Source organism: Mustela erminea, chromosome 7 (assembly GCF_009829155.1).
Source record: "Mustela erminea isolate mMusErm1 chromosome 7, mMusErm1.Pri, whole genome shotgun sequence".
Lineage (NCBI taxonomy): Eukaryota > Metazoa > Chordata > Mammalia > Carnivora > Mustelidae > Mustela > Mustela erminea.
The window spans coordinates 12,482,581-12,510,032 of NC_045620.1; the positions used below are offsets into that span (position 1 = coordinate 12,482,581).

The 27,452-nt window shown below is 49.7% G+C and overlaps 1 long non-coding RNA gene across 3 annotated transcripts; it reads right to left on the reverse strand.

The window, feature by feature from the left end:
- Window positions 1–1,467: 1,467 nt before the first annotated feature.
- LOC116594854 lies at window positions 1,468–27,256 on the reverse strand. Of its 3 annotated transcripts, none has more exons than XR_004287446.1 (4): window positions 27,001–27,256; window positions 15,286–17,250; window positions 13,334–13,439; window positions 1,468–2,479 (listed from the first exon to the last, which is right to left on the reverse strand). It is a non-coding gene; the product is annotated as an uncharacterized LOC116594854 (long non-coding RNA). The 3 variants fall into 3 exon arrangements; XR_004287445.1 differs by lacking the exon at window positions 1,468–2,479 and adding an exon at window positions 12,086–13,034; XR_004287444.1 differs by lacking the exon at window positions 1,468–2,479 and having other exon boundaries at window positions 13,145–13,439.
- Window positions 27,257–27,452: the final 196 nt, after the last annotated feature.

The following is a 27,452-nucleotide window of genomic DNA, read 5'->3' on the forward strand; positions in this document are numbered from 1 at the left end:
GAGAGGTGTGTGTTGGAGCTCCTAGGAAAGGTCTTATAAAAAGGACAAGTGCAAAGAAGATGCTCCATGATCTGCCCTTTTTTTCCTTGTTCTCAGCACAAGTAGACTGTGTGATGCCCGAAGATGCCCTCCTTAATCTTTTGCTGAATACTCTTATTTTTCACAAATCATGGTTTGTTGGCATTGCTGTTAGCTGTGGCCCAAAGCATCCTAACCGACATTTGGGAGAGCCAAAGATGACTCAAATGTCTTGAGCCTGGGCGGCTGATCCATGGCTGAACAGAAGCAGGGGAGTCGGGGGAAGAAGTGAATTGGAGGTGGGTAGAAAGATGGTAATGCTGATTGAATCTTCTAGTTTAAACTGAAAGGGAATATCAAGGTCTGGGCACTGGGACAGAGGCTAGAAATTGAGAAGGAGGCTCCCAGTGCTGCTGCCATTTCTGGGAACCTGGTCATCAGCGAAACAGCCCACGAGGCATGATGGGTTCATTGCAGAGGAGGGAAGGGGATGTACGTAAGGAGGAGCAGACCCTCAGGCAGGGGTCCCGGGGGGCGGATCAGGAAGGACAGGTCTAGGTGGGGAGTCAGAGAAGGAATGCAGGAGAGTTGGGGGGAGCCGTTGACCCCTTGATCTCTTAAAATAGCCACTCTAACCATTTAACATGGGAGGAAGCTGCCCATTTTCTACCGAGAAAGGTGAAGCTGACCCCAGAGCCAGTTCTTGGTCCACTGCTTTCTTTTCCCTTTTCATTCTCAATGAGATAAGAAATCAATGAAGAGTTTTGAGCAGAGGACTCGCACGTCACTTGGACTGCTGTGACGGGGCAAGGAGGGCGGGGTGGGGATAGAGTTAATATCGATTGGATATTTACAGCCCCTTTTTTTCTATCTATACAATAGGAAGCTCCACAAAGTTATCATGGGGGAAACGGTCTAAAGTGAATTTGGAAAATTAAGTCATAAAAAATTTTTTTTGAAAAAAGAAATTATGGTATTAGCTCTACCAGGTACTCTCACACATAGAATTGTAGTAAGTGAAAGTGTGAGGCTGATTGGGAAAAGAACAGCAGAGCTCCATAGAAAGTTCCGGAAAAGACTGGCATCGATGTACGACTTTGCAATGTGACAAAGTTTGCATTTCCATTATTTGGAGGAAGATTATTCAATAAATGACATTCAAACCATTTCTGAAAGTGCCTAATGATCTAAATAAAAATATTAAATCCAAACCGTATCTCATTATGTACATCCAAATACACTCTGGATGCATGGATAAATTAAATGTAGAAAACTTCCATCTTGGAAGAAATAAGTGAATGTTTACATGATTTGGGGAGAATCTGTAAACGGGACAATAAATGCAGAAAGTACAAACAAAAGATTTACTGAATGGGAAACGAATACGAGACGTTTTCTTCCGCATCTCTCAAATTCATTTGTTTCTCAGGTCTGCGAACTTGGCCAAGATATCATTTCTTGCCTCCATTCATTCATTCATTCATTCAGTTGCCGGTATGAGGAGTACAGTAGTTCTTCAGAAAGGACAAACTCCTGGCCGTCCAGAGCTTACACTGCAGCAGGCAGACAGACTATAAACAGAATAAATAGGTAACATCTATACTATGTTGGGCTGTGCTCGGTTTTCTGAAGCGCGATGAAGGAAACAGGAGGAGGAATGTTAGAAGAAGCACTCAGAGGGACTTCTCTGAGAAGTGGACGTCTGGGCGCAGAGCTCTAGGAGGAAAGAGGGTGACCGTGGGGCTAAGAGCTAGGACCCTGAGCCAGATGTGCACCTGACATGCTTTGGACCCTCTAAGAAGCCCGTGTGGGAGGGGAAAGGATTGCAAAAATGAAGACAGAGGAAATGTCCGCCCAGGGCTGGGGGCTGATCGAGCGAGTGCTTGTGTCTCCAGGGTCAGAAAACAAAATGGTCCTAGAACCACAGCTCAAAGGCAAGCTACACGATCGCAGGCCTCCTTACGTGCTACCTGGCACAACTCTAGTCATCCGTCTCCACCCTCCTGCTGGAGGCTTGGGTCAGCATGGGGAGGTGGGGCTCAACATCCCACAGTGACTGTGGGACTTATGCCTCAAGCTAGATCCTTGCTGAGCATGAGCAGGACACCATATCGATGATTCTAGGTGCACTGGGACTTAATGACCCCCCCCCAACACACACACACAATCAGACGCCGCGTGTGCACAGTCTTGTACATCAGATCGAGGAAATGTCATCGTGGGCACAGATGACCATCTGTGGGCCAGTGATCCAAAGGGCTGGAACCCCGGCTTTCTCTCTGGACCTCAGTTTGCTCATTTGTCAAATGGTGGTGGCAATGACGATCCCTGCGTTTCAGGTTTCTTGAGAGATGCAGTAAGTGACGCACGACAAGCTCCTCAGGCTGACTGGGGTGTGCACGCACTCTGCAAGGACGGACTTCAGGGTCCTGGGTCCAGAGCAAGTCTGGAAGGTCTGAAACTGAAGGGTGGGCGGAGTTACGCTAAGAGAGACTATTTCCTCAACTTTTCCACCTTCCTGAGGCCATCAGCCTCCAAGGAAGCCTGGTGGCCTCTTTTCTTCAAAGTCAGCAATATCAAGCTGTGTCCTCCTCCAGCCGCCATCTCTCTGGCTCCCCCTCTTCTCCCTCTTGTGTCTACTTAAAGGGACCCTTGTGATGATGACACTGGGCCCTCCCAGATAACCCTGTAGCTTCTCCCTCTTTTAGGGCCAGCTGATTAGCAACTTAATTCCATCAGCAACTTGAATTTTCCTCTGCTGTGTAACCTAGCATATTCCGTTTGCAAGGATTAGGACACAGACATCGGGCAGGAGAGCCATTATTCTTCCTATGACGGGGGTAACAAAAACTAAATTTCCTCCTCCCATTCCACAGAGGGAAGCACTGAGGCCCCAGGAGAGGCAGTGAACTGTCCAAGGCACTACCGCCAGTCAGTGCAGGGAGCAGATGCCTTCTGAATGTCTCCACTCCCAGGCCAGGGCTTCCCCGCGTAGAGAAAATTCCATGCGACTCAATCTGCAACCAGGGTATTTGGGAAAAGATTTATGCACCACCACCGTGGGAAACACCTGCTGTGCCTCCTAAGCGGCCCAGCCTGGGGTCTTTCCTCTTGGTGACAGGAGGTGAAAGCAAACCCAGGGACAGTCAGTGACTTTCTCTGCTTCTGGAAGTCACTTCAAGTTCAACAGTAATAATTGTAGAAGTGCCCTTTCCAAATCGCAGATTCATTACAGAAAATATTTCAAAATAAATGTCCATTTTCCGCCCCTCGAATAGAAAATCGATACTGCCGTCGTGCTCAGGGCAGATGGCTGAGGCAGGAGTCGGTTTAGTCACACTCCCTCATCTCAAAGGTCACTCGGGAACCTTCATCACGAGAACACCCCCTCTCGCACCCGGGCTGGGGAGGGAGGAGGAGGCGGGTAATTTATACACGTAATTATCCTCATGGAGCCAACAGATGGGAGACTTTCTCCAGGGGACACAGTGTACAACGTCCCATTTCTCACCGGGGCGGCAGGGACAGTTCCAATTAACCAACTTCCCATGAACCGGCCCCCAGCAGAACTCAGGGGAGGGGAGAAGGAGAAAAATGTGCAATGTTTGCTTTCGTGTCTGGCGCAGCCTGGTGCCCACTTGAAAGCTCAATGGTCTCCCCACAGTTAGGAGCCACGTGCTCGAGTTCCTGCCCTCAGAGGCTCCCACACGGGTCCCTCCTCTCCTCTGCCAGGAGGCCAGGGTCCCCAGAGGCACTGCTCCTGACCTGAGGGGCAGAGGGCGCTGCTGGGGGGAAGGGGCTCAGACAGGCTGACAGGAGGGCCCTGGGACCCGGGCAGTGGGAGACAGCGTGCACCTGCACCGGAAGCACACCGGGTTCCCATCCCTGCCAAGTGCCCTACCTAGCTATGACCTTGGGCCCCTCATCACTACCCTCCAAGCCTCAGTTTCCCTGACCAACAAAGACATGCCATCCACATCGCCTGAGAGAGCTTGGGGGACTGGCCAAGAAGACACCCATCGGGTATTTCATCCTATCCTTTTTCCTCTTCTTTTTCACTTTAGTGTCTCTGAATCGGGGTTGGGGGGGCAGCCCACTGACTTGGGGTAAGGAGGGAGGGATTTACAGTGGGGGTGCAGGCTGAGCTGAGCTTGGAGAAAAGGGCGCAGCAGACGCTGCTGGTTGCCTTCGAAATGTCCCCTGGTCCCTCCCACTCGTCAGTGCCCAGGGACTGCACCCAGCTGAGATACTCACTTTCCCAGGCCTCTTTGCGGCTCTGGGGCCACGTGACCCCATTCTGGCCAATGAAACGTAAACAGAGTCTGCGTTCTCAGGAATGGCCTCTGGCTTCAGGGACTTGGGAGCCCTTGCAGCTCCTCCTCGCTCCTTCCTGCCTGGAGGAGAAGCCGCCCCTTGGGACTCCGAAGGCGATGAGCTGGTGGATGACAGCCAGCGCGCCGAGGTCACAAAGTGGAGAGACAGAGGCTGGCCCCTGGGCCGCGAGTGACTGATACACACTGGCTCTGCCCTGCCTGCCTCGGGGCTTCCTGGGCTGCGAGAAAAACTAACCCGTCTGGGTTTAAGTCCCTCCTGGTTGGGCTTCATGTGACTTGCAACTGAAACGAGTCCTAAATGATACAGATGGTTCGTCAGGGTGGAAGTGAGGGATTCGCGCCAGAGGAACAGCAGGAGCAAGTGAAGGGAAGCAGGGGAGCACGGCCTGTGCGGTGGCCACGGCTGCTGCTTCTCCACCACCCGCGCCGCTCCAGGTGACCAGTCAGGGCGGCCTGATGGGAATCCTTCTGGAAGATTCCAGAGAATGATTTCAGAACTCTAACAAAACACCCGGGCATGGTCACCCTCTCCTGTCTCCCCTTTCAGACAGTCTTCACATCTGCAGCTCTGGGCAGCCAGCTCGTTGTCAAGAGGGGAGTCGGTCTGTGGACCAGGCTGACGTCCCTGAGATCCCAGAACAGAAAGTGGGAAAGACCGGAGTCCTTCAGGCCGTCCCTGAGCCACCGTATTATGCACGTTGCGATGACCTGAACCCCCGTGTGAATAATAATTATCACTGAAGTCATCCTTGCTGAAGACAAGTGGAGTTGGGTCAACCAAAATCCTCTAAACTGATGCTCTGTGTTTGAAGGAAAAGAGATGCATCCATCAGCGTCCCTTAACGAGGCTGATAGCATCTGGTGGTTCTAAGTTACTGCAAGCACCGCTTGCCATAGTAATCTAGAGTAGATCATAGCACTTGCTTCGGGGCAAGACTTTGCAGTCTTTGCTGGAGTCTGTGTCACTCGTCAGGCATCCAGCTTGATGGTAAGAACGTGGACCGTGGGCCAAACGGTCCAAGTTTGAATCCTGTTTCTGCCAACTTCTTGCTTTATGACCGTGAATGAGCCGTTCAAACTCTCCTTGCCTCACTCACCTTAACAGCGAGGTAACACTCCCAAATCCCTCAGGGGGTGGCCCTAAGGCTTACAGAACAGAAGTCACGAGAAGAACGGTCTCTGGCCCGTGGCAAGTGCTGCGCCAGAGTCAGCTGTCACTGTACTGACACACAGGCAAACAGCAGTGTTGATCCCAAATGCTTTTCTGCTGTTCCAGCGATAATAGTCCCATATCACAGATAAGGAAACCGAGGCACAGAGAACTAAAGGTATTTGCCAGGGGTTCGCACAAGTGGTAAATGGAGAAGCTGGGATTTGAGCCCAGGCCATGGGACCCCTGGGCCTGATCTCTGAACCACCGTGTTACTTTGGATCCTTTCCAAGGCGGTCAGACAGAAGGATGCAGACAGCTGACCAGGTGGCTGTGATGCAGGCTGGGACCGTGAGTGTAGTCCAGCACCAGCAACAACGCCAGGCTTCTTCTCTGCCAAGCTCCTCACGGCTTTCCAGCTCCTGTCATTTCAGAGCATGGTTATAATTTCTCTGTTGCATTTTGAAGCCACTGGAAGGGTCAGCGGGCTCCCAGAGATGGAGGGAATCTAGCCAAATTACCACCATCTGGCACCTCCCAGGAAACAGCATATGCTGTGGGCCTCTGCATGAAGCATCCCTCCAAATGCCTGCAGAGGAGATCCTAAACGCCCCCCAGCCAAGCGCAGGTGGTCCCTGAGCCCCTGTAGAGGAGCACCAGCCCCCCACAGCTGACAGGCTCCCCCATGCCCTGGGTCTTCTGGAGCCTTCCCAAGCCAACAGCCCAAAGGGGACCAAGCTTGGAAGAAAGCACTCATTTTCTTCATCTGGCTGGAGCAGTGCTCCTCGGGCAGGAGGTATGGAAAAATAACTGACATGAGACCAGACTCGCAAGCGTGGGGCACGAATGTGGGGCCCAGCACGTCCAGGTACTGCACACGGGGCCAAGAACACAAAGGTAAATAAACCCTCATTCATGCCCTTAAGATGTTCACAGGGTAGAGAGAGAGACAGCGAACAACGGAAAGGAGCTCTTTACTGAGTCCTCGCCGCAGGCCAGACACCCATTTTTTTTTTTAAAGATTTTATTTATTTATTTGGCAGACAGAGATCACAAGTAGGCAGAGAGACAGGCAGAGAGAGAGGAGGAAGCAGGCTCCCTGCAGAGCAGAGAGCCAGATGTGGGGCTCGATCCCAGGACCCCGGGATCATGACCTGAGCCGAAAGCAGAGGCTTTAACCCACTGAGCCACCCAGGTGCCCCCCAGACACCCATTTTAAACATAAAGACATTGGGTCTCCACATCTGCTCCTCGAAGTGGGTCCTTTTATCATTGTCATTTCTCCCAGGAAACTGAGGCATACACAGAGAAGTTAGGTCACTTGCTCAATGTCACACAGCTCATCAGTGGCTGGAGCCAAGTATGAGCCCAAGACATCTCAGAAGAAGCTTGAGATGTGCTCCAAATAGAGTTGGATGAGGGCGTCCTGGGGCCGCGAATGGGAAGCAATGAATTCTTCCTGCTGGGGAGGGGCTGCTCGAAGGGAGGAGAATCCTGAGAGATGGACAGACGGACTTCCGGATGAGGGTAATGATGATGAGAATAATAGTAGCCAACACTTACTGGGTGCTTACTAAGCAACTCTGCTGGGTTTACTCAGTGGCTCCACACAACACACTTAAGAGGGTCACCAACATTAGGCAAGGTTATAGATGTGACAGTCGAGGCACAGAGAGGCTGGATGACTTGCCTCATCTCAGGTGAATGGGGAGAGGCAGAGCCAGCATTTGAACCCAGGAAACTTGGCCTCAGTACCTGCGACCTCACCACTAGACCAAAGCGACAGGGGAGATGGTCGAGGGACGGGAAGCTCTCCGGGCAAAGGAGGGGAGGTAGGATGGTGCCTGGCCTGGGTAGGAAATGGGTCACTGTGCCCAGCATAGTGAGGGGGCAGACCGTGTGTGAAGGGACACGAGGGGAAAGGGGGTGTTAAGAAGGCCCTGAACTTGCTCTTAGAAGAGATGAGATCTCAGCTGAACGTGGCTGAGCTATGTCAACAGTTTCTCTGCATCGGGGTCACGTCGAGCATTCGGTAGGGATTGAGTGCCAGTTGTGGCTGTGGCAAACATGTGACCATGTCACCGAGACTCAGCGTTCTCTTCTGTGAAATGGGCACATCACAGCTTATAGTAACATAAAAACTCCAGTGCCCAGAATAGTGTAAGCGAGGAGTCCATGCTGGTATAGCCTTGGAGCACAAAGGGTGAGATGGGGCACCAGACATGAAGCTGTAGAGGGACGTGCGGGGCAGGATGTGCAGGGAAACAATGAGAAGCATACAGATGGGAGAGTGCTGTGCTTGCCATCAGGCAGCCTTCTTAACTGCAACCGACAAACCCCACTGTGGTTTATGCAAAACTAAAACTAAAAACTAAAACTGATTAAAAGATAGCAGGCAGCATAGAGACTTTTCCGAAGAATCAGAAAATCAAGATCAGAAAATACACAGCCGCCAACAAGCTGTATCTGACTTCCGGGCACAGGAAACCAGAAAGTGCTCCGTGCTTCTCCAGAAGGACCAGACGCCTCCACGGCCTTGTTTAACAAAATCTCCATTCTCTTCCCTTCCAGATCACCTTCTCAAATGAGAGGATCTGATTGGAGAAATCAAAGTCACACGACTGCCCCTGCAGCAAGGGAGGCTGGGAGGATCCATCTGGAGAGGTGGGAACTGCATTATGGGAAACTCTCCAAACACAGGCTAGGCATTCAGAAGGTGATGGGAAACCTCAAAAATTCTCAAATGCCCTTCTGTGGTCTTGTACTGAGATTTCTCCTGAAGGAGCCTCAAGGTCAGGATTTTAGAAGGACAAGACTGGAGACCTGGGAGATCCCTGGGAATCAGCAAGAAGGAACAGGGACATAATTGTGGGCAGTGGTGGCCAAGATGCTGAAAAAGGACAGACCTAAGAAATATTTAAGAGGGAGAATCCGTGGGACTTGAAAACAAAGAGTTAAAACCATCAGGGGAGGGGGATGCCTGGGTGGCTCAGTTGTTAAGAATTGGCCTTCTGCACAGGTCATGATCCCAGGGTCCTGGGATAGAGTCCCGCACTAGGTTCCCTGCTTGGCGGGAAGCCTGCTTCTCCCTCTCCCTTTCCCCCTGCTTGTGCTCTCTGTGTCAAATAAATGAATAAAATCTGTAAATAAATAGATAGATAGATAGATAGATAGATAGATATCAGGGGGACACAAATGGAGCTTAAGGGATCACCAACCCCTGAGGGCATTGCAAAAACCTCTGCAGGGAAGGATACAAAGTGGGTGGCTGACTTGAGGCCAGGAAGTTGGGGTGAGAAGCAGGCGGGGTGCAGGGGAGGGCTTTAACGGTTCTACTCCCTGTGCATTGGTCTCTTTGAACCCTCTGCAACAGGGATGTGCTCCTCAGCCATCATTCTTTTACCCGCTCAGATATTGCTTTTCCAGGAAATACTAGCACAGACGCTCAGCAGGGATGGGCACCAAGATCCTCGAGGGAGCCAAGATCGGTGGTTCGTTCACCCTTTAATCCCAGGGTCCTGGTTTAAGGGCAGACCCACCCCGGGCACTCAGTGACCATTCGTCATGGAATGACCATGTCTCCTGGAGCTTGGACTCCAAGAAGGTCACTTCTATTGGAAAGAAATAAGAAACAAGAGAAAAGTTCTATATTCCCAGCCCTCCTTTTAGGCAACACTGTTCCTGAAAGAATGAGCAACCTTCTCTATATTAATCAGTGATGTTTTATTACGTCTTCCCAGTGAATCGGCCTCAGGATCGGGGGTGAGGTAGAGCCACGGACAAGGCCCTATCTTCACTAGCTTTGACCACATTTTCAACCCACTGAAAGATTTAAGATTTGGCAGTAAAAAGAAAGTGCACAAGGGGAGGGAGAGAGAAAAGCGTTCATAGTCTGGCTCCATTCTTTACCAGCGCTGGGACCCAAGGCAAGTTTCTTTCACAGCTGGGTCCCGGTTCCATGCTTTGGAAAACAAAAGAGGGGATCCCCGGAGCAATGTCTGGCCTGGGGGTTAAGTGAGGTGATCCACTTTGCACACTTAGCAGAGACCCTAACACAGTAAGCACACTACGTTAACACTTGTTAGTGCAAACTTTTCATTACCTGGGCCAAGTTGGTCATGCCTCTCGGATTTCGTGCCTACTGTTCCCCTTCACCTGAAAAGTGAAGGGTCCTTGTGACCCTTCCAGGTGTGTGGCTCCTTCTCAACACAGGTTTTGGCTCCAATGTCACCTGCTCCGACCACACAAACTAAAATACCCCCCCCCCCCACGCAATGGAGTGCCTGTCTAATTTCTTCCGAGGACTTACCACCCTCAGAAAATACCATCTTTACTTTCATCACTTATTTATCGTCTGTCTTCCCACAGGAGGGCTGTCATGGCATGAGGGGAGGGGCTGTGACGGGTGGTCCCACTGCGTGATCTCAAGCTGGGGACAGTGCCTGGCCCAGAGTGCGCTAACCGTTCGCAACTGGGGAAGGATGGGCACAGTCTAGACTCGATTCTTTCCTGCCCTGTGCTCCCTGGGGTCTGGTCTTCACTTCATTCTCCTGAAGGGCATTGGTGCGGTGGAGGGGACGTCTCTGGGTTCTTCTTTCTACTCATCCCATTTTAGCTACTGTAGATGTTTACCTGCAGAGACTGGAAACAAGACTAAACACAGGAAAAGTTGATTTCTCTCTTTCTCTCTCTCTCTCTCTCTCTCTCACCTGTGTAACAGGGAAGCTCCCTGCTGCAAAGCGGTCGGGACCCAGGCTCCTTTGTCTCCTGGTTCCCCCACCCATAGGGCATCGGCCTCACCCACATGGCCCCGATGGCCCCCTGTCTCATCTGGACTCCACACAAGGAAGGAACATGTCAAAAGGCTCCAGAAGGAAATTATACCCACCACTTCTGCTCAGTCTGGTCGGCCAGAGACTGGTCCCAGGGACACAGTGACACCAAGGAAGCTGGGAAAAGGAGTCCCCACTCTGCACAGCCAGGAAGCCAGTGAGAAGGAGGGACCGCTGTCACTGTGGTGCAGAAGGGGACGAGAGAGGATGGCCGCCCTCTCTGACCCATGTCCCCCCCCCTTCCCTGGGGCATCTGTCAAATCAATGCCCTGTGAGAAAGGAAAGGCAAGAATGGGCTGAGGAGGGGCGGCCAGGGGTCTGCCCCACTTGGGAGGAGTGGGGGTGGTTCGAGCTGCCCCTTTGGGCCTCTCCCTGCCCGCTCTTGCTCTCGCTGTCACCTCTCCAGCCCCACTTGGGGCTGTACAGGAGTTTCTTCTACTGATAGGGTCGAAGTAGAACTCATCTCCCTTCACCCAAGGCTGCCAAAGGCCCTTGCATGCCCCGGCCCCGGCCGTCTGGCTCTGCTTCTCCATCCCTGGTGCTTCTCCACCCTGCTGGGTCCCGCCCCTGGCACGGACAGACCCTCAGCAGCTCTCTGCAGCCAGCTCTGGGCTGTTCTGCCACACGCCAACCTCTCGGCCAGAGAGAGGACAAGGCAGCCCCTCAGGCTCCCTGGGACGGAGTGGGCGGTTGGTCAGGGTGCGTGTGGACAGGCAATCATGTCATAATGTATCTGAGGACAGCTTCTGGGGGCAGGGCCATGTTGCAGAGGGATCTGTCCATGGGTGTTCTGCCCCCTCAGCCTTCAGCTGCACATTCTGTCTGAACCCAGGCACTTGTTGTCAATGGGTCAATGGGCCAATGGGTCTGAGGAGGAAGGAGACCATGGAACAGGCGTGGATGTCTTTCCCCGCCCCGCATGCACCCTCCATTTGTGGGAGTGGCAGTCAGCTTCTCCCCTGGAGAACCACCCACCATTCCCCCATTCCCCCCCTGTAGTTGGCATTGGGCTGACCCCCACCCCTGACTCCACAGGCAAACACAAGACCAAGGCATGCCCAGTCAGAGAATTCCATTCTCCTGGACATGCTGTGAATTAAAGCCAGTCACAGGGACCAGGTCAGACCAATGAGAGTTTGGGCTGAGAGGTTTGCTAGAAGCCTTCAAGCTTCCTCTTATTTTTCTGGGGCTGCTGACCTGTAAGATGTAACCTGAGGTTGCGGAGGCCATTCCTGCCATTAGGAGAGAAAAGCCTTCCCACAAACTGAGCCAAAAAAGATGAAAGAAGGGCAGAAAGAGGGAATGCAAAAGGCAGACTCCCCAGTCCAGCCGTACCTGAACTCCACCTATCCTTAGATGCTTTCATCACAAGACTCTTTGTTGTCTTACACCACTTAGAAATAGATTCTTGTCACCTGGAACTGAGAGCTTTCTGCTTACGGCTTTTTTTCCTGGATCCATAGAGTAACCCACAGGATGTGGGGCGAAGCTGGGTTTCCCATCAGTGTGGACGTCTGCTGTGGGTTCCACCTAGTGGGGCACCTGCCCCTTTATACCCCTCCCCCCCAGCACTGCCCGCCCTCTTTCCCTCAGCCCCTGCTCAGCTCCTTCCAGCCTGTTTCTCACTCCCTTTCCTCCCCTTTGTGCATAAGCCTAAGACCCCTTCCCAACACCACGACAATGCCACAGCTGCCAAAGACAAGTACTGTGATACGTGACAGAGCACCAATTTCTTAAAGCTTTCTCTCTTTCTCTCAAGCCAAAACATTTTTCAATTCTAATTAAATTTTAAATCGTGGTAAAATATACATAACATACAATTTACTATTGAACTATTTTTAAGCGTACGGTTCAGAGGCATTAAGTACATTCACACTGTTATGGAAACATAACCCCTGTCCACCTGCAGAACACTCTTCATCTTGCAAAGAGGAAACTCTATTCCCATTAAACAGCAACTCCCCATTCTCCCCTCCCAGACCCCATGGCAACCATCAAGCCATTTTCTGTCCGTATGAGTTTGACGGCTCTGGGTACCTCATACAATATGTGTCCTATTGTGACTGGCTTATTTCACTTAACATCATGTCCTCAAGGTTCATCTGCGTGGTAGCTTGGGTCAGAATTTCTCTCCTTTTTAAGGCAGAATTACAGTCCATTGCATGGATAGACCACAGCTTGTTTATCCATTCATCTCCTGATGGTCACTTGTTGCCTCCACCTTTCGGCCATCGTGACCAGAGCTGCTTTGAACATGGGCGTACAAGTACCTTTTCCTGTCCCTGCTTTCCATTCTTCGGGGTTATAGACCCAGACGTGGGATTATCGAGTCCCGTAACAATTCTATTTTAATTTTTTGAAGAACCTCCATTCTGTCTTCCACAGTGGCTGCACCATTGTACTTTCCCACCAGTAACACGCACAGGTTCCAGTTTCTCCACAGCCCCATCAACAATTGTTCTTTTCTGGGTTTTGTTTTTTGTTTTAATAGTGGCCATCCTGGTAGGTGTGCAGTGGTATCTCATTGTGGTCTTGATTTGCATTTCCCTAATGAGTGATGCTGAATCATTTCATGTGCATATTGGCCATTTGGAGATGTACATACTTAAGCCTTGGAGCCTCCCTTACTCATTTCATTCATCCTTTAGTCATCCATCCATCAAATATTTGTTGGGCATCTACTACATGCCAGGTATTGTTCTATGTGTTATAGATACAACAACGACCAAGACAAAGCAAAAACAAAGTGAACAAAATAAAATAAAATTAAATTGAAAGCTCTTGTCTCCATGGAGTTGCCAATTTTAATCTCTTTTAACATAATCCTTATTTCAGAGGGCTTGTCTCCGGCATGAAATAAAATAATGTCTAAGGCCCCCATCAGAGGTGGGTCACCACGCAGCCTCTCCCGCACCTCTCCTCTCTCTCCCTGTGCCTTCACACTATCTTCCATTCCTTCTACCATCTTCTCCCACCTGGCACCATCCAGCCTCCCCTACCTCTTCCCTTCTCCGTGTGCACTTCAGGACCGGGGGAGTCTCAGAGCTGGAGCTACCTGCCTGTGGAGTCCTGCTGGGGATTTCCATCCCTTCTTCAGCTTTGCTCCTGCAATATAAGAAAACATCTTGAAAACACTCATCAAACATTACTTGTTAGCCCTGCCGTGGAGCTAAACCCCTGGAGAACATCCACGAAGAAATGCCGTCTTCTCACAATAAAGTCCTTTGTCTGATGCATTTATTGTCAATTTTCTGTGACCCAGCATATGGTGAGGCTGGGACAGACAATTCAAATATCTACAATGAAGACGGATGGGAAAGCAGACACTACTGTTTCAGACTCATGCTGAGGAAGAGGCGACTTGGAGGTGGGAGATGTCTGGCTAATGAGTTCGGGGTTGACCCAAGCCTGGAGCAATGGGCGGAATTTAAACTGGAGATGAGTGGACAGGGAGTAAGAAGTGGGGAATAAGGCTTATCAGTTGGCCTTCCCTTCTGATAACGAATGATGACTTCCTCCCTGCTATCTGTCACGTCCCCTCTGAAGGGCTTTATCTAGATTAACTCGTTTGATCCTCACAACGACTACTCTAGAAGGTGTTGTTAGACCCGTTTTCTAAAGTATGAAACTGACATAATAGGAATCAAGTCATTTTCCCAAAGTCATCATACTGTTGAGTGAATGATGCCAAGTTCAAATCCAGGCTCTGACTCCATGAGCTGAAACAGTCCCCACTCAACTGAGTCCTCCACACTCAAGGGCAGACACACATACCACCTGTTGGATTCCTAGCCAGGCCTGTCTGGCATGCAGTCACTGTTCAATAAGCACGTGTTGTGTGTTAATAAACATTTGCAAAGAACTTTTCAGTTTATAGAACATTTCACCTCTGTTAGTTCATGTGTCCTCCCTGGAACCCTGGGAGGGAAAAATCAATATTCTATAGAGTAAGAAAATGAGGCAATGTCACCAACCAACAAAGTAGCAGAATTGGAGCTTGAACCTCTGTTCAAGAAACTCTGACAATTCCTGATTTGGGGTTGTTGTCTCTACAGGCCAAAGCGTTAGCAGCCTTCTAGGCCAGAGTAGCCACAGCCCTCAGGTAAGAATACGATAAATTGAAAAGGAGACTAATGTTGGGAGAGAAGTTTATCAGGTTCTGGTGCCCAGTGAAAAAAATAAAGCAGAGAGGGAACTTAGAAAGGAAAATGACAGACATCCCCTTAAAGATCTGGGGGGGAAAAATCTATCAAGGCAGCAAAAGTCACATGTGCAAAGGTCCTGAGGCAGGAATGAATAAATAAAGCAGAGAGGGAACTTAGAAAGGAAAATGGCAGACAACCCCTTAAAGATCTGGGGGGGGGGGGGCGGGAATCTATCCAAGGCAGCAAAAGTCACATGTGCAAAGGTCCTGAGGCAGGAATGAACTTGATGTGTTCAAGGGTCAGAGAGCATCCCAATTCATCTGGAGTGTTGCAAGCATTTTATGGGGTCCAGGAATATAGAGTTAATGCTAAGGAAGGAGGAGGAATTTTATTCTAGATGCAATAACCCCCCTGGAGGTCTGATGAATCTTTTTAAATCTTCCCTTTTGCAATATAGGGAGGATTCACAGGAGAGTACAAAATGGAAGCAACAAGGCTGAAGGACTCAAAGGTCCAGGTTAAAATGGTGATGGTTTGGACCAGCACGGACCTGATGGAGACGAAGAGAAGAGAACAATGCAGGACCTATTACGGAGGTAGAGCCATGGGATTTGCTGATGCCTTGGAAGGTGTCAGGAGGAAGGAATGGGAGCAGTCAGGCCTTGACCTTGCATCACGGACAGCTGGCTAAAACACAGCTTCTGGAAGCTTCTGTCAGTGGAATGGGACGTTGTCTCAGTAGGAGCTGAACACAAGTTGTCTCGTGTCCTTAGGAAGAGGTGAACAGGACCCTGATAAATGCCTACCTTCTTCTCCAGGCTTCTCCCTGGGGTTCATTCCATGTGTCACAGGAGGGCATGGGCCTCAGGAGCTGCCAGGTTTTCCAGCTCTCTGGACGGGGGCATTCCGCCCTGTCTGCTGCTCTGGACAGAGAAAGGCGGGACAGGGAAAACATGCACAGCTGCCAGCCCCAGCACTTCGTCCATCGGCGGTCTGCTCAGGCCTGTGTGTTCTGGAGCCAAGCAGCCCATACAGATGGGCTCTGTTAACTCCAGGCACAGAGGCCCTGGTACTGGATCCCTCACCAGCTGGTGATGGACGGTGGTCGGAGGTGGGACTCTGCCAGCCTGAAGACTTAGAGGCTTCAGATGCAGCCAGGGGCAGGCATGAGTCCCCGCAGTGCATCTTTCTACTGGCACAGAAACATCTAGAAGGATCTGGACATTTCTCTACAAGAATTGGGCAGGGGGCTGACCTTGGCTTCAGATGCCCCTATCACTCTTCTCTGGGTGTCCACCTGCCAGGATTCCTATAGTCTAGCAGCCCACGCCCCCGTCCCCCACTTTCCTGGGGGGCCAGGCTTTCCCCCTTCATCTAGGCTCCTCACCCCAGCAGGGAAGTGTCCTGTGTCCCTCCCCTAAAAACTTCTGCGTTCTATTTTATCTCATCTCTGACGACACTGTTCTTCGAACTTAGCTAATCTGATAAGAGGATGTGCACGGAAGTGTTAAAAGCTGCATTGGCTGTGTCATCAGTGACTCGGATTCCTGTCCCAGCATCACCCCTAATTAGCTTGGGGAGATTAGAAAGCCCTGGAGAGACGGTAAGGCGTGCTCAGCACCCAACCAAACTCTCTCCTTGGCTCACCCAGAGGGCGGGGAAGAGAGAGGAAAGACCGCTGCTCCCCACCGCGGGATCCACCATGGTTCCAACTCTGTCCCTGTGCTCTGCAACAGTGGATGAAAGAGCATTCTGTGACCTGCCGGGGCAGGGGGATGGCCCTGGATGGGATGCTGGGCACGGGGCGTCCACACAAAACTGTATGTAGTACAGCATCACAATCACAGCATTCATCATCGCGGCTGCTGCTGCTGTGGATTACTGACAGGGGCACAGACTCTGGCTGAACGCATCCTCTGTTTTCCCTGCAAAGCAGGTGTGTTTCTGACCCTCGATTCCCACGGGAGCACTTTTAGCCACTCTGCAAACTCAAGTGCCCGTTTGAAGCAGGGCCGTCCACACCCATCGTGATAACCATCTCTACCATTCACTGAACACCAGCCGTGGGTCACCCTCTGTGCCGGGCGCTTTAACGTGTATGTCCTGATCTCATCCTCTTTACAGATGGTTGACATTGGTATTTGTCCTTTTTCAGGCAGGAAACTTGGGGGCTCGGGTGCTGACCTGAGCCTGCACAGTGGGAAGAGGCCCACGCGGGCAGGACCGCCTCACAGCGCCCTTGACCCCCGCATCGGCATTCTCTCTGTGACCCTTGCTCCTCTTGCTTTGTAGCAAGAATATAGGCCCCAGGAGGCCCAGATTGATTATCTTAAGTTTACAACCCTTCCCTTTAGGTTCTTTTGACTCCTGCTTTGCTGTGTTTGTAAAGGGCTTTTCTCTGACACAGAGAACTTGACTGTTTGCAGAGGCTGGAATTGTGGTGTCTCCGCCTCTCACTTCGCGGCCTGGCATGCCCTCCCTTCTCCTCTCCTTGGCTCTCTGTCCTCTCTTGTCTGACTGTCCAAATGATACTCTAAAGTCTCCTTTATTCAAGCCACAAAACCTCCAATGCAAAGTGGCTGATGCGGGAAGGCGGCACACTGGCTTTTGTAACCGAGCCTGGCAGTGGGGAAGCCGGTTTCAGGAACAGCTTGACTATGGCGTTCAAAGGATGCGGTCGGGACCTGGTGTTTCTATCTCGTAGCTCTGCTCTCAGATCAATTTCCCCTTGTGGCTGCGACATATTTCATCTGTTCTCAGATGCAAGGCTTCTGGAAAAAGAAAGAGCATCTCAGTGCCAACACAAGTGTATTCACTCAGCAGTATTTGGAAGCATCGCTTTGCTGCACGTGGTTTTCTAGGTGCGGGGGACACCTGAGAGAATGCAGAGGGACATCCCTGCCCTTCGGGAGCTCACCGGGCAGGCGGGGGACCGACAATACATGGATTTGCAAATAAGTACATGGAAGATGTCAGGGAGTGACTCATGTAATGAAGAAAAGCAGCACAAGGCCAGGAGGTGGAGGAACGGTGGGGTGGTCGCCAACTTAGAGCGGTCGGGAAGACCCCTGGAAGTCACTCTTCAGAGAGGCCTCCATGAAACAAGCTTTGTGTGTCTTGGAGAGAAGAATGTTCCAGGGAGAGGGAGCAACAAGGCAGAGTCCCAGCGAGGGACTGCTGGGTGTGTCCATGCAAGAACCGGAGGTAGAGATGCTGGAGACAAGGGGAAAGGGGGAGGGCCGTGGAGGGGGTAGGAGCCCCATCAGGATGTGGGAGGAGCTTGACTCTCCGTCGGCTGTGAACAGGCAGCCAGTAGAGGCCACAGAGCAGCGGGAGGAGCTCTGATCTGCACCCAAAGAACCCTCTGGCAGCAGGGAGACTCCCGGACTTTGCGGGCCGCATGCTCATTTGGGGATGAGACCCCGGAGCGCCATGGTGTGAGCTGAGCAGGGGTCGGAAATAGTCCTCCAGAGAATCATCGCACCCTGCCAGCAGGAGGCAGACAAGTCCGCTCCAGGCAGTAGAATCGCATGGTGGGAGGAGCTCTGTGGAGCACGGAACCAACCCAGCGGCCCTCCCCTCTACAGCCCAGAAACATTCCGGGTGCCCGTCCTCCACGGGGTCTCTGAGGCGCACGCTTGGGGCCTATGCAAGGGACATGAGGCTGTTCGTGTCCTCCGTGCACACGTCTATGCCTTGTCTTCTCTGATGGATCAGGGGTTGGTGCACAAGTTCCCTGGGCCAAATACAGCCCACACGGCCTATTTTTATCCAGCTCTTGAACTATGTTTTTTTTACATTATACACACACACACACACACACACACACACACACACACACGATAAAGACCACACTTGGCCTGCAAAGCCTAAGAGAGTCACTACCGGGCCCCTAGGGAGGACCTTCTGTTCCCTTCATCCCTGCCTGTCTTTCTGGATTGGTTCCAATGGCAACATCTGATTGCATCGCGATGTAATCAGTCCTCTGTGATTATCAGTAAATGCACGATGTTTCAGAGCACTCAGAGAATCTAATCTTGCCATCCACATTTTCATATACAAGAGTCAGAGTAGACGGCTGGTGCTGACAATTATGTGGGACATCTGCTGTCTGTCCCCCTCACTGCATCTGCTCTGCTTCTTTGAACCACAGCACCACTGTTTTCATTTGGGGACACCCCCCAACTCTTCTTAGCGCTTGAGTTTGCTGAGGCAACAGCCCAGGTTCCAGAAGGGAGTTTTAAACCCGCACTGGGCCAATAAGCTGAAAATCTGTGATTGCCTTTTAGAAACTTGGCAGAGTAGGGGTGAGGGGTTGAGAAGATGCCTCTTCCCATTGCCCTTGGAAGGGGGAGGATCTCACCAGACCACTGGGGTGGTTGGGGTGAGCCCAAACAGAGGAAGGTGGAAATGAGAGATAGAGAGAGAGAGACTGGGTCTGCTGATGTCAACTGACCCCATTAATGACTATTTGTGTCCCAGCTTCTCTTCTTCCCAGCTCTGTGACCTTGGTAGGATAACCATCAGGCCATTTCTGAGAATAAATGGGAATGCTCATAATTATTCTGGGGGTGTCTCTGGCAAGCCAGCATATATGGTCACTCTGGACCGGAGCAAATTTCTTTAGGTCTCATGGTCTCAGATTCTCCATTGAGGAATATCCAAAGTGATGCTGTGAGGATTAGATTATGTGATGTGCATCTTTATAAGACTGCCAGGCCCACCACCAATTACCCAGATGGGCTTGCTACTCTTGCTGTCATTGTTTTCTCATTAATTGTCTGTCCCCGAGCACCTTGAAATTACCTCCCATACTTAGAGAACTTCCTTGCAGGGCCAGTGGTGCTCACTGTGGTGCTGCTCTGCTCTGCAGCCAGAGGTCACTCCTGGTTTTGGAGCTACCACACCCGATTCTTTTCTCTTCTCTGAGATTGTGTGAGCCATGTGATAGACTTTGATAAGTCCTTTTACACTTACACAAGTTAGATGGATTTTTCCTGTATATAACTAATTCATAACCAGTAAAAACCCCTAGATCCAACCATGCCTATAATCCTCCCCCACACAGAATTTTCAGTTAAACAAGATAATCATCCTTCAAATTCCATTTAATTTGGATCCTTATCACTCGCAGCCAAAGCCTACTAATTAATACACATACATACTTGCTATCAAAATTAGGGCAGGGGGGAGGAAATGTAGAAAAATAAAAACCACAGTTCTTATATAAAACCTTTAAACTACAATTCCTTAAACATTTGCTTAACTAAGAAAATGCAAACAAAGCTTCTGGTGTGTTGTGGTCCCTCTTGGCAGGGCTGCAGGAGTAAGCTGAATCCTTCCATGTGTTTTGAGAGGTGATTGTCTCTAGAAAAGACCATCTTTCTTCCCACTGTGAACTTGTGATTCTCCAAAATCTAGAGTACCTTGTGGCCATATAAAAAGGAAAAGAAAACACAGCACATTCGGATTACTGTACAACCCCCCCCCCCCAACTCCCTATAAAAAAGTGAAACCCAAGAAGGTCAGGTTTTCTGAATACAGACCTTTGTGAAAACCCTTGAAAATTTATCTTCTTATCAACACCCTCAAATAATTTATTTGGATATGAATGAGGGTTTCAACCCAAGAGAAAAAAATTATAAACAGCTCTGGAAATAAAATTCCCATTCATGCTCCAAGTTCACGTTTCTGACATTATTTCTATTTGCCTGTCAGGGCTGGGAGAAGGAAGAGGGGAAAAAATCTGAGCACTAAGACCAGGACTTTGCTTGTGCTATATTTCTATGGGTAGGCACAGCCACTGATGTCACCTCAGAAGAAGGGGTTCCTGGCACCTGGGATTTGGTTCTGGAATGTCAGCCCAAACCTGGATGAGAGTGGGACCTAGAGGAATGTCTTGTTTTTAAGAGAAATCCAACTAATGCATTCAAAGACATCGGTTATGTGGGCATGATTTTAAATATCATTTTAAAACATTATACAGTAGAATTTAACTTCAGTGTACATTTCTGTGAATTTTAATGTATCTATGTGTTGCGTAACCACCTCTTGGTAATCAAGATAGAGAACAGTTCTATCAGCTTTCCCCCACAAAAAAATCCAGCCTCCTGCTATTCCATTATAGTCGCTCCCCTCCCCCACCCCATACATAACTCCTGGCAGCCCCTGTCCTGTTCTCTATCAATATGGTTTTTCTGCTTTTTCAGGAAGTCATATAAATGGAAATGTACAGTATGTAGTTTTTGAGACTGCTTTCTTTCACTCAACATAATGCCTTCCAGATTCAAAGAAGGTGCCACGGATCTCTATAGTTCACTCTCTTATTGTTGAGTTGTCTCCGTCACGTGGATGAACCCCAGACGAGTCCACCATTTGCCCTCTAAAGGTCACTTCCGTTGCTCTCGTGTTTTTGCAATCATGGATGGAGCTGTTATGAACATGTGTGTCCAGGTTTTGGTGTGAATATAAGTTTCCTTTCCTCTAGGGTGAATACCCAGCAATGCGAGCCTAGGGTCATCTGGTAAGAAACTGAAAAATAGTTTTCCAGAGTGACCATACCGTGTGGTGTTCCTAAAAGTCATGTGTGAGCTCTCATTTTGCCTCACGCTCTCCTGCGCTGCTGCTGTCCAGGCTCTATTACAGCCTTTCTTGGACATTTGCAGCACTGTCTCGTTGTGGTTTTCCTTGGCATTTCCCTGATGCCTAAAGACAGAGAAAAATCTCATCACGTGGGCATTTGCCTCCCATATATCCTCTTTACAAAGAGTCTGCAAGTCTTCGCTGATTCCTTAATTGGGCTTTTTGTTTTCTTACTGAGTTTCAAGAATCTGTTACATATTCTGGATAAGTGATTTGCAAATATATATTCTGATATGCAATTTGCATATATTTTCTCCCAATAACAGATCCAATTTAGCAGTCTTTTCCACAGCCTTTTAACTTTTAATTTTTATAGAGTCAATTTTATTCATCTTTTTCTTTTATGGGTTATGCTGTTGGTATCAAGTCTAGAAACTTTTCCCAACCGCAGGTCACAAAACTATTTTCCTGTTCTTGGCTTTGATTCCATTTTTCCATTTGTTTCATGTGTGTCCATGATTGTGTGTTGGGGGATTTTTTTTTATCATGGCTACTTTAAGGCCTTTGTCTGAAAATTTTAGGTATCTGTGTTACTTCCTGTTGGTGTCTGTGAACTGTCTCTTCCATAAGTGGTGACATTTCCCTGGCTCTTTATAGATCAAGCAATTTTAGATTTTATCCTGGACATTTTGTCTATTACGTCATGAGACTCAGAGTCTTGTTCAAATCCTGAGCACCACAATGTTGCTTAAGAGTTTGGGTATGAGAGGGGTGCCTGGGTGTCTCAGTCTGTTACGGGTCTGCGTTCAGCTCAGTTCATGATCCAAAAATCCTGGGATCGAGTCCCTCATCAGACTTCTTGTTCAGCGGGGATCCTGCTTCTCCCTCTGCCTGCTGTTCCCCCTGCTTATGCTGCCTTTCTCCTTTTCTCTCTGTCTGACAAATAAATAAATAAAATCTTAAAAAAAAAAAAAAAGTTTGGGTATGAAAGACTTGAGAAAAGAAGGCGAGGGGGATGGAGACATTCACACTCTCTCAGAGTGTTGGCATGTCCCTTTACGAGAACAAGGCTAGGAGGCTCCTCTGGGCTCCTCCAGGAGCTCTCTCCAACTCTGTCCTAGCACCTGTGTCTGGGTTTGGGGATCGGGTCACTTGACACCAGAAGTGGAAATCTGCTCACCACCAGTTTGGAGACTTCAAATTCCAGTCTTCCCTGATCTATCTACAATGATTTCCTCGTCAGAGTCCTTCATTCACGGCTCTGTGCAATCTTCCCAGTCTCTATAGATTTATTCCATGGGAAAGACAAAGAAAACTGCTTCTCTTACCTGGAGCCAGTAGGACCAACATCATTTTTTAAGACTGACCCACTGGGGCACCTGGGTGGCTCAGTCGGTTAAGCACTGACTCTTGACCTCAGCTCAGGTCTCAATCTCACGGTCAAGAGTTCAAGCCCCGTGTTGGGCTCCACACTGGGTGTGGAGTCTACTTTGAAAAAAAAGATGAAGAGCGATCCATCCACTCATTCCACATGTTATTACAATTGTCCTTGTGTCACGGTCCCGTATATACTTGCCCCTGGTACCAACGGATGTGAGCTTCTCCAGCTCCGGTTTCTGGTTTCATCCATCCCCGAGTCTGGCTTGGTTGTGGTTTGGTTTGGCTTGGCTGGTGCCTTGACAGAAAAGGGGAGAGGGAGCATGCTTCATGGCAAGTCTAATACAGGATCTTAAGTGACTCCATTTCTCTGTTCGTCCGTGCTTCCTGTAACGTTGGCTTCATCTCTGGACGGCACCTTTTACCCATTCTGGCCTCTCATCTTGAGGACAACGGAATAGTTCCCGGGTGTCTAGGACACAGGTCTTCTTTAATCGTGAAGCACAAACTAGGGAGAGAGCAGGAATCTCATAGTATCTCCTGTGTCTGCCTTAAGTTTTTTCTTTTCGCTAGCCCATATTGGGCTATATGTCTATTCCTAAGCCATCATCAAAGCCAGAATGGGGAGAGTGTGAAGCTTGACAGAAGCTTCCATGAGCTCCCCTATGTATCTGAGCGTGGAATCAGTCCCGCCCAATACTTGTGCCTGGGAATACAGGAGGCGTGATTTTCCCAAAGGAAAATCAGAGTGTAAACAATGGGGGAAGGACAGGTGGGTAGATAGATGCAATGGAGCTAAAACATGTAAATTAATTTTGAATGCAAACATCAGAAGTGGTAACTCATCTTTACATAATTATTTCAAATGGCTTGTTGTTCATGTAAGCAATTATGTCCAGAGGTTCAAACATCAGGAGTGGCTTGATTACGATCCCTCTACATTTATCTTTCATTTTCTGCGAGGCACCCTTCTCCTCCTCCTCCTCAGCCTCGCTTCCCAAGATGGCCCAGCCATTCCAGGATTCAAATTACCAACGCCTCCACCTCCAGAGGACGGTTCCAAGGAAAACATGAGTTCTGCACTGAGTGGGCCAAGCCGTATCTAGGAAAACATTGCACATTGATGGGCTTACACCTGGTTTTTCAGAAACAATCGTGTGGCCAAAAAGATGGAATTACTTTAGTTTTCTTAGGATATTCAGGGCCTACCGCTGTAGTTGGGCATGAGGTCCGTTTTTCTGAGAGACATGAGGTAACTAGAAGAAGGGAGCGCGTCCCCTGAGGGCACTGCCGGAAGGAACATGGGCAGTTAGAGCCTGGATGGGCATGAAAAATACCTACACATACCAGGGCACCTGGGTGGCTCAGTAGGTTAAGCACCTGACTCTTGATTTTGGCTCTGGTCATGGTCTCAGGGTCGTGGGATCGAGCCCCATGTCGGGCTCCCCACTCAGCTCTGAGTCTGCTTGAGCTCCTCCCTCTCCCTCTCCCTCTGCCCCTTACCCTGGCTCGTATGTACACGGTCTCTTTCTGTCTCTCTGAAATAAATAAATAAAACTTTAAAAAAAAAAATGCTGATAAAAACTACCAGACATAGAATCATGTCCTTTTAAAGCAGAGAATGGGTCTCCTTCATTTTGAATTTCCACAATATTCAGTCAATGGCACTGAGTAGGTACTCTTCATCAATTTCAGAGGACTGGACTAATGAGTTCAAACCACCAGGCTCTAGGAAATAAAATTCTAATCACATTTAAAAATAGGATTCACAGCCCTAGGGCTAATTCCCATTGTAGGCACTATAATGGAGAGACATACTTTGTTATAGCTGTGTCTCTGAAAACCTGTCAAAATATTTTGAAGTTAGGTAATAATTTGGTATCTATTAAGATTCTATCTTCAAAAGTCTTTTTTCAGTGAACACAGAGCATTGAGGACAAGGCAAAACCAATGTCAAAACATTCATTTTATATCGTTTTATCTTGGCTTCTAGGCTAAAAGCTGTAATAAATTGACACACGTCACAAAACTCAAAACTCAGACAGTTCTTAGGAAGGGAACCATGATCACTGAACACCCAGGCCTGGTGAGTAATTCTGAAAGTCAATCCTGGAGGAGCTCAAGGAAGATAAAAACTCTCCCACACTCCTGGGCAAGGTGAGATTTGGACAGAGTCCTGGGGGTCACTAAGCGGTTCCTAAAAGTCAGGGACGGTGTTGCGGGGCAGAGGGGGAAAGTGAAGCATCCACTGCAAAGGTTTAGAGCCAAGAAAAGGGAGGGGATGCCGTGCTAGGGGTCCCTGAGACCCCCTCCCCCGTCTTCTGGGAGGATCTACGGGACTCAGCATATGGTTGTGTTCATGGCTCTGATTTATTCCAACATAAAGAAACAAAACAAATCATTAGGGAGAAGGCACCTGGTTTTCCAGAGGAAACCAGAGCCACTTTCCAAGGGTCTCTCTCCCTGGAGTCACACAAGACTCCCTTCATTCCTCCAGCAATGAGTTGTGACAACACATGTGAAACATTATCCACCAGGGAAGCTCATCAGAGAGCTGGGGCCTGGAATTTTTACCGGTGGCTCGTCATGGGACAGCCTCTGCCTGGCACCTGCCAAGATGCCAGGCTCCCAGAAGGAGAGCAGGTGTTCAGCAGAAACTATATTGTTTTGTATAAACAGTTTAGGCTCAGGGAGCCTCTCTTATGAGTCAGGGTGTTGGGAACCCTCCACAGATCCCAGTTCCCAGATACCAGCTAAGGGCCAACACTCTCAGCCCAGCCTTTCAAAACCCCCCTCCCCACCTCAGGCCTGCTACGCTGACTCCCTTCTGCACAGACATTCCAAAACTCACCCTTCAGGTCAAGGCTCTTCACGCCTCTAATTGCGGGGACTTAGCATAATAATAAATGACAGCTGAGCGCCCCCCCCCAACCCTGTGCCAATGATTGGGTGAGCTCTTGCCTCAGTTTCTTTTTTCTGAAAAGTGGCTGATCTAAGTAACTCTGGACACCTGCTCCCCTCAGGGGAGATGATGAGTATCCCCTCCCTGCATCCCCCTCTTCCACAGCCTCTGATGGAATGCAGTGGGGGAGGGAGGCAGGGGAGCCTGTACAGGCATGGACAGGATTCCTCTCCACTCACCCCACCCCATCCTGGCCTCACAGAGCCTCAGGCCACTGAACAGAGCGGGAGAAACGGGCCAGGTAACAGGTGGATTTACGCCCTGCCTTTCAAACACTTTGAGAATGAGCACCTGCATGACTTCATTTCTCTCATGAAGATCAGGAGACAGCCCAGACGCACAGGGATACAGGAGTCGCTCTAGAACCATGCTCGGTACCCAGGGTGACCGGAAAGCGTTTGCAGAAGAAACAAGTGCATCAGTAAGTGAACGCCGGGATGAATGAAACTTGATGGTGAGTGGAGAAATGTTTTGAAAATGACTTCCCTTGGGTTTAGCAGAGCAGAATTTACTAACTCAGTCAGTTGTCAGCTGTGGTCAGCTCAACTCTGTGGTTACAAGAAGCTCTTACTCCTGCACTCATGGGCCCACAGGGCCACAGCCCCATGGCTGATCTGGCCTGGACTCCACCGGACTTGACGCCATCTGGGACTCATGTCGGCTCCACGCTTATCCTTCCCAGTGTGATCAGAAAGGGGCTGCTCTTCCCATGGCCGACCCCTGAGAACCAGAGCAGGATGAATTGTGGGAGCACATCGGATGTCTTTACTCTTGTCACTTCCACTGATGTGAAATTGATCATAGCAAATCACAGAGCCAAATCCCTATCAAAGGGGTGTGAAGCCCTGTCCGTCCGCCCACAAAGGGAAGGAAAGAGGGTGACTATCTGCTGAACCATAATCCTAGCTGTCCCATGAGCCACAGCCTTACACTTACTGATAAATATGTATACACACACACATAAATGCTAGAATCCAAAACACCCTCCTGAAGGGAAAAATTAGAGTGGCCACTAATGCAAGCATAGCCCACTGCCACGTGCCAGCGACCTCAAATTCCAGAAGCACCAAGGATAACAGACAATGGCCCTCAGGGAGCTTCTTGCCAATTCTGGGGTGGAGAAGGGGAGACCATCGCTCCTTTAACAGGTAGATCCAGCCCACACCTTAACCCCAATTCCAACTTACAGGACAGCTGCTGTCCTGGCCTGGGGACCCTGGATCTCTTTACATGTTATCATAGATCTGTTGCCTGCCACCACACTAAAGAACTCTCCATGGGTTGTCTGGAATTCCTAAATCAGCCCCGCAGAGAGCTTGGCAGATACACCGGGCAGGCTCCCCATTGGGGATGATTGATGCCAGACTCAAGGCAATCATAGGGTCCTGGCTTTGTGAATCTAGGTCCCACCATGTACATCAGCTCAAGAGAGACATCCACTTCCCCCCAACTGGTGAGGCCAGTGGTGGATGTGTTTGGGCCACAGCAAAGGATGGAAGGTGCTGGAAACACATCAGATTCTCCTGTATCACATGGCATTCATGAAAAAGCACCCGCCAGCCTTCTTTACTATCTATTTGGCCCCCAACTGTGTCCTTACCTTTCTAGAGTGGAGAGGACAGAGATGGACAGCCAGGTGCTAGATGGGCCTACATCCCATTGGGGTACCCAGACCCCTGGGGGACGTGAAGATTTTCTAAGGTTTCATAGGCAGGGACACGATAAGAGCATCCATTTCCAGACCCTCCTCTGACATGTGTCCTGTTTGGCATTTCCTCCTTCACACTCCTTCTTCCACTGTATAAAAAATGGGCTTCTCAGTCAAGGTACCAACATAAAACGGACAGCACGCTCAGAGTGCGTAACCCCAGGAGAGTTTAAGAGAGGAAATGTTTATAAAGGGGTGGGTGGGGCACAGGAAACAGCAAAGGGTAATGCAGCCTCTCTGGGCTCGTGAGGGCTGAGCAGGGTGAGGGGACGGAGAAGTTTCTAGAACCTGACAGGGGAAGCTGTGTAAAATGGGAAGGAGCTACAGTCTTCTGGAGCAGGTAC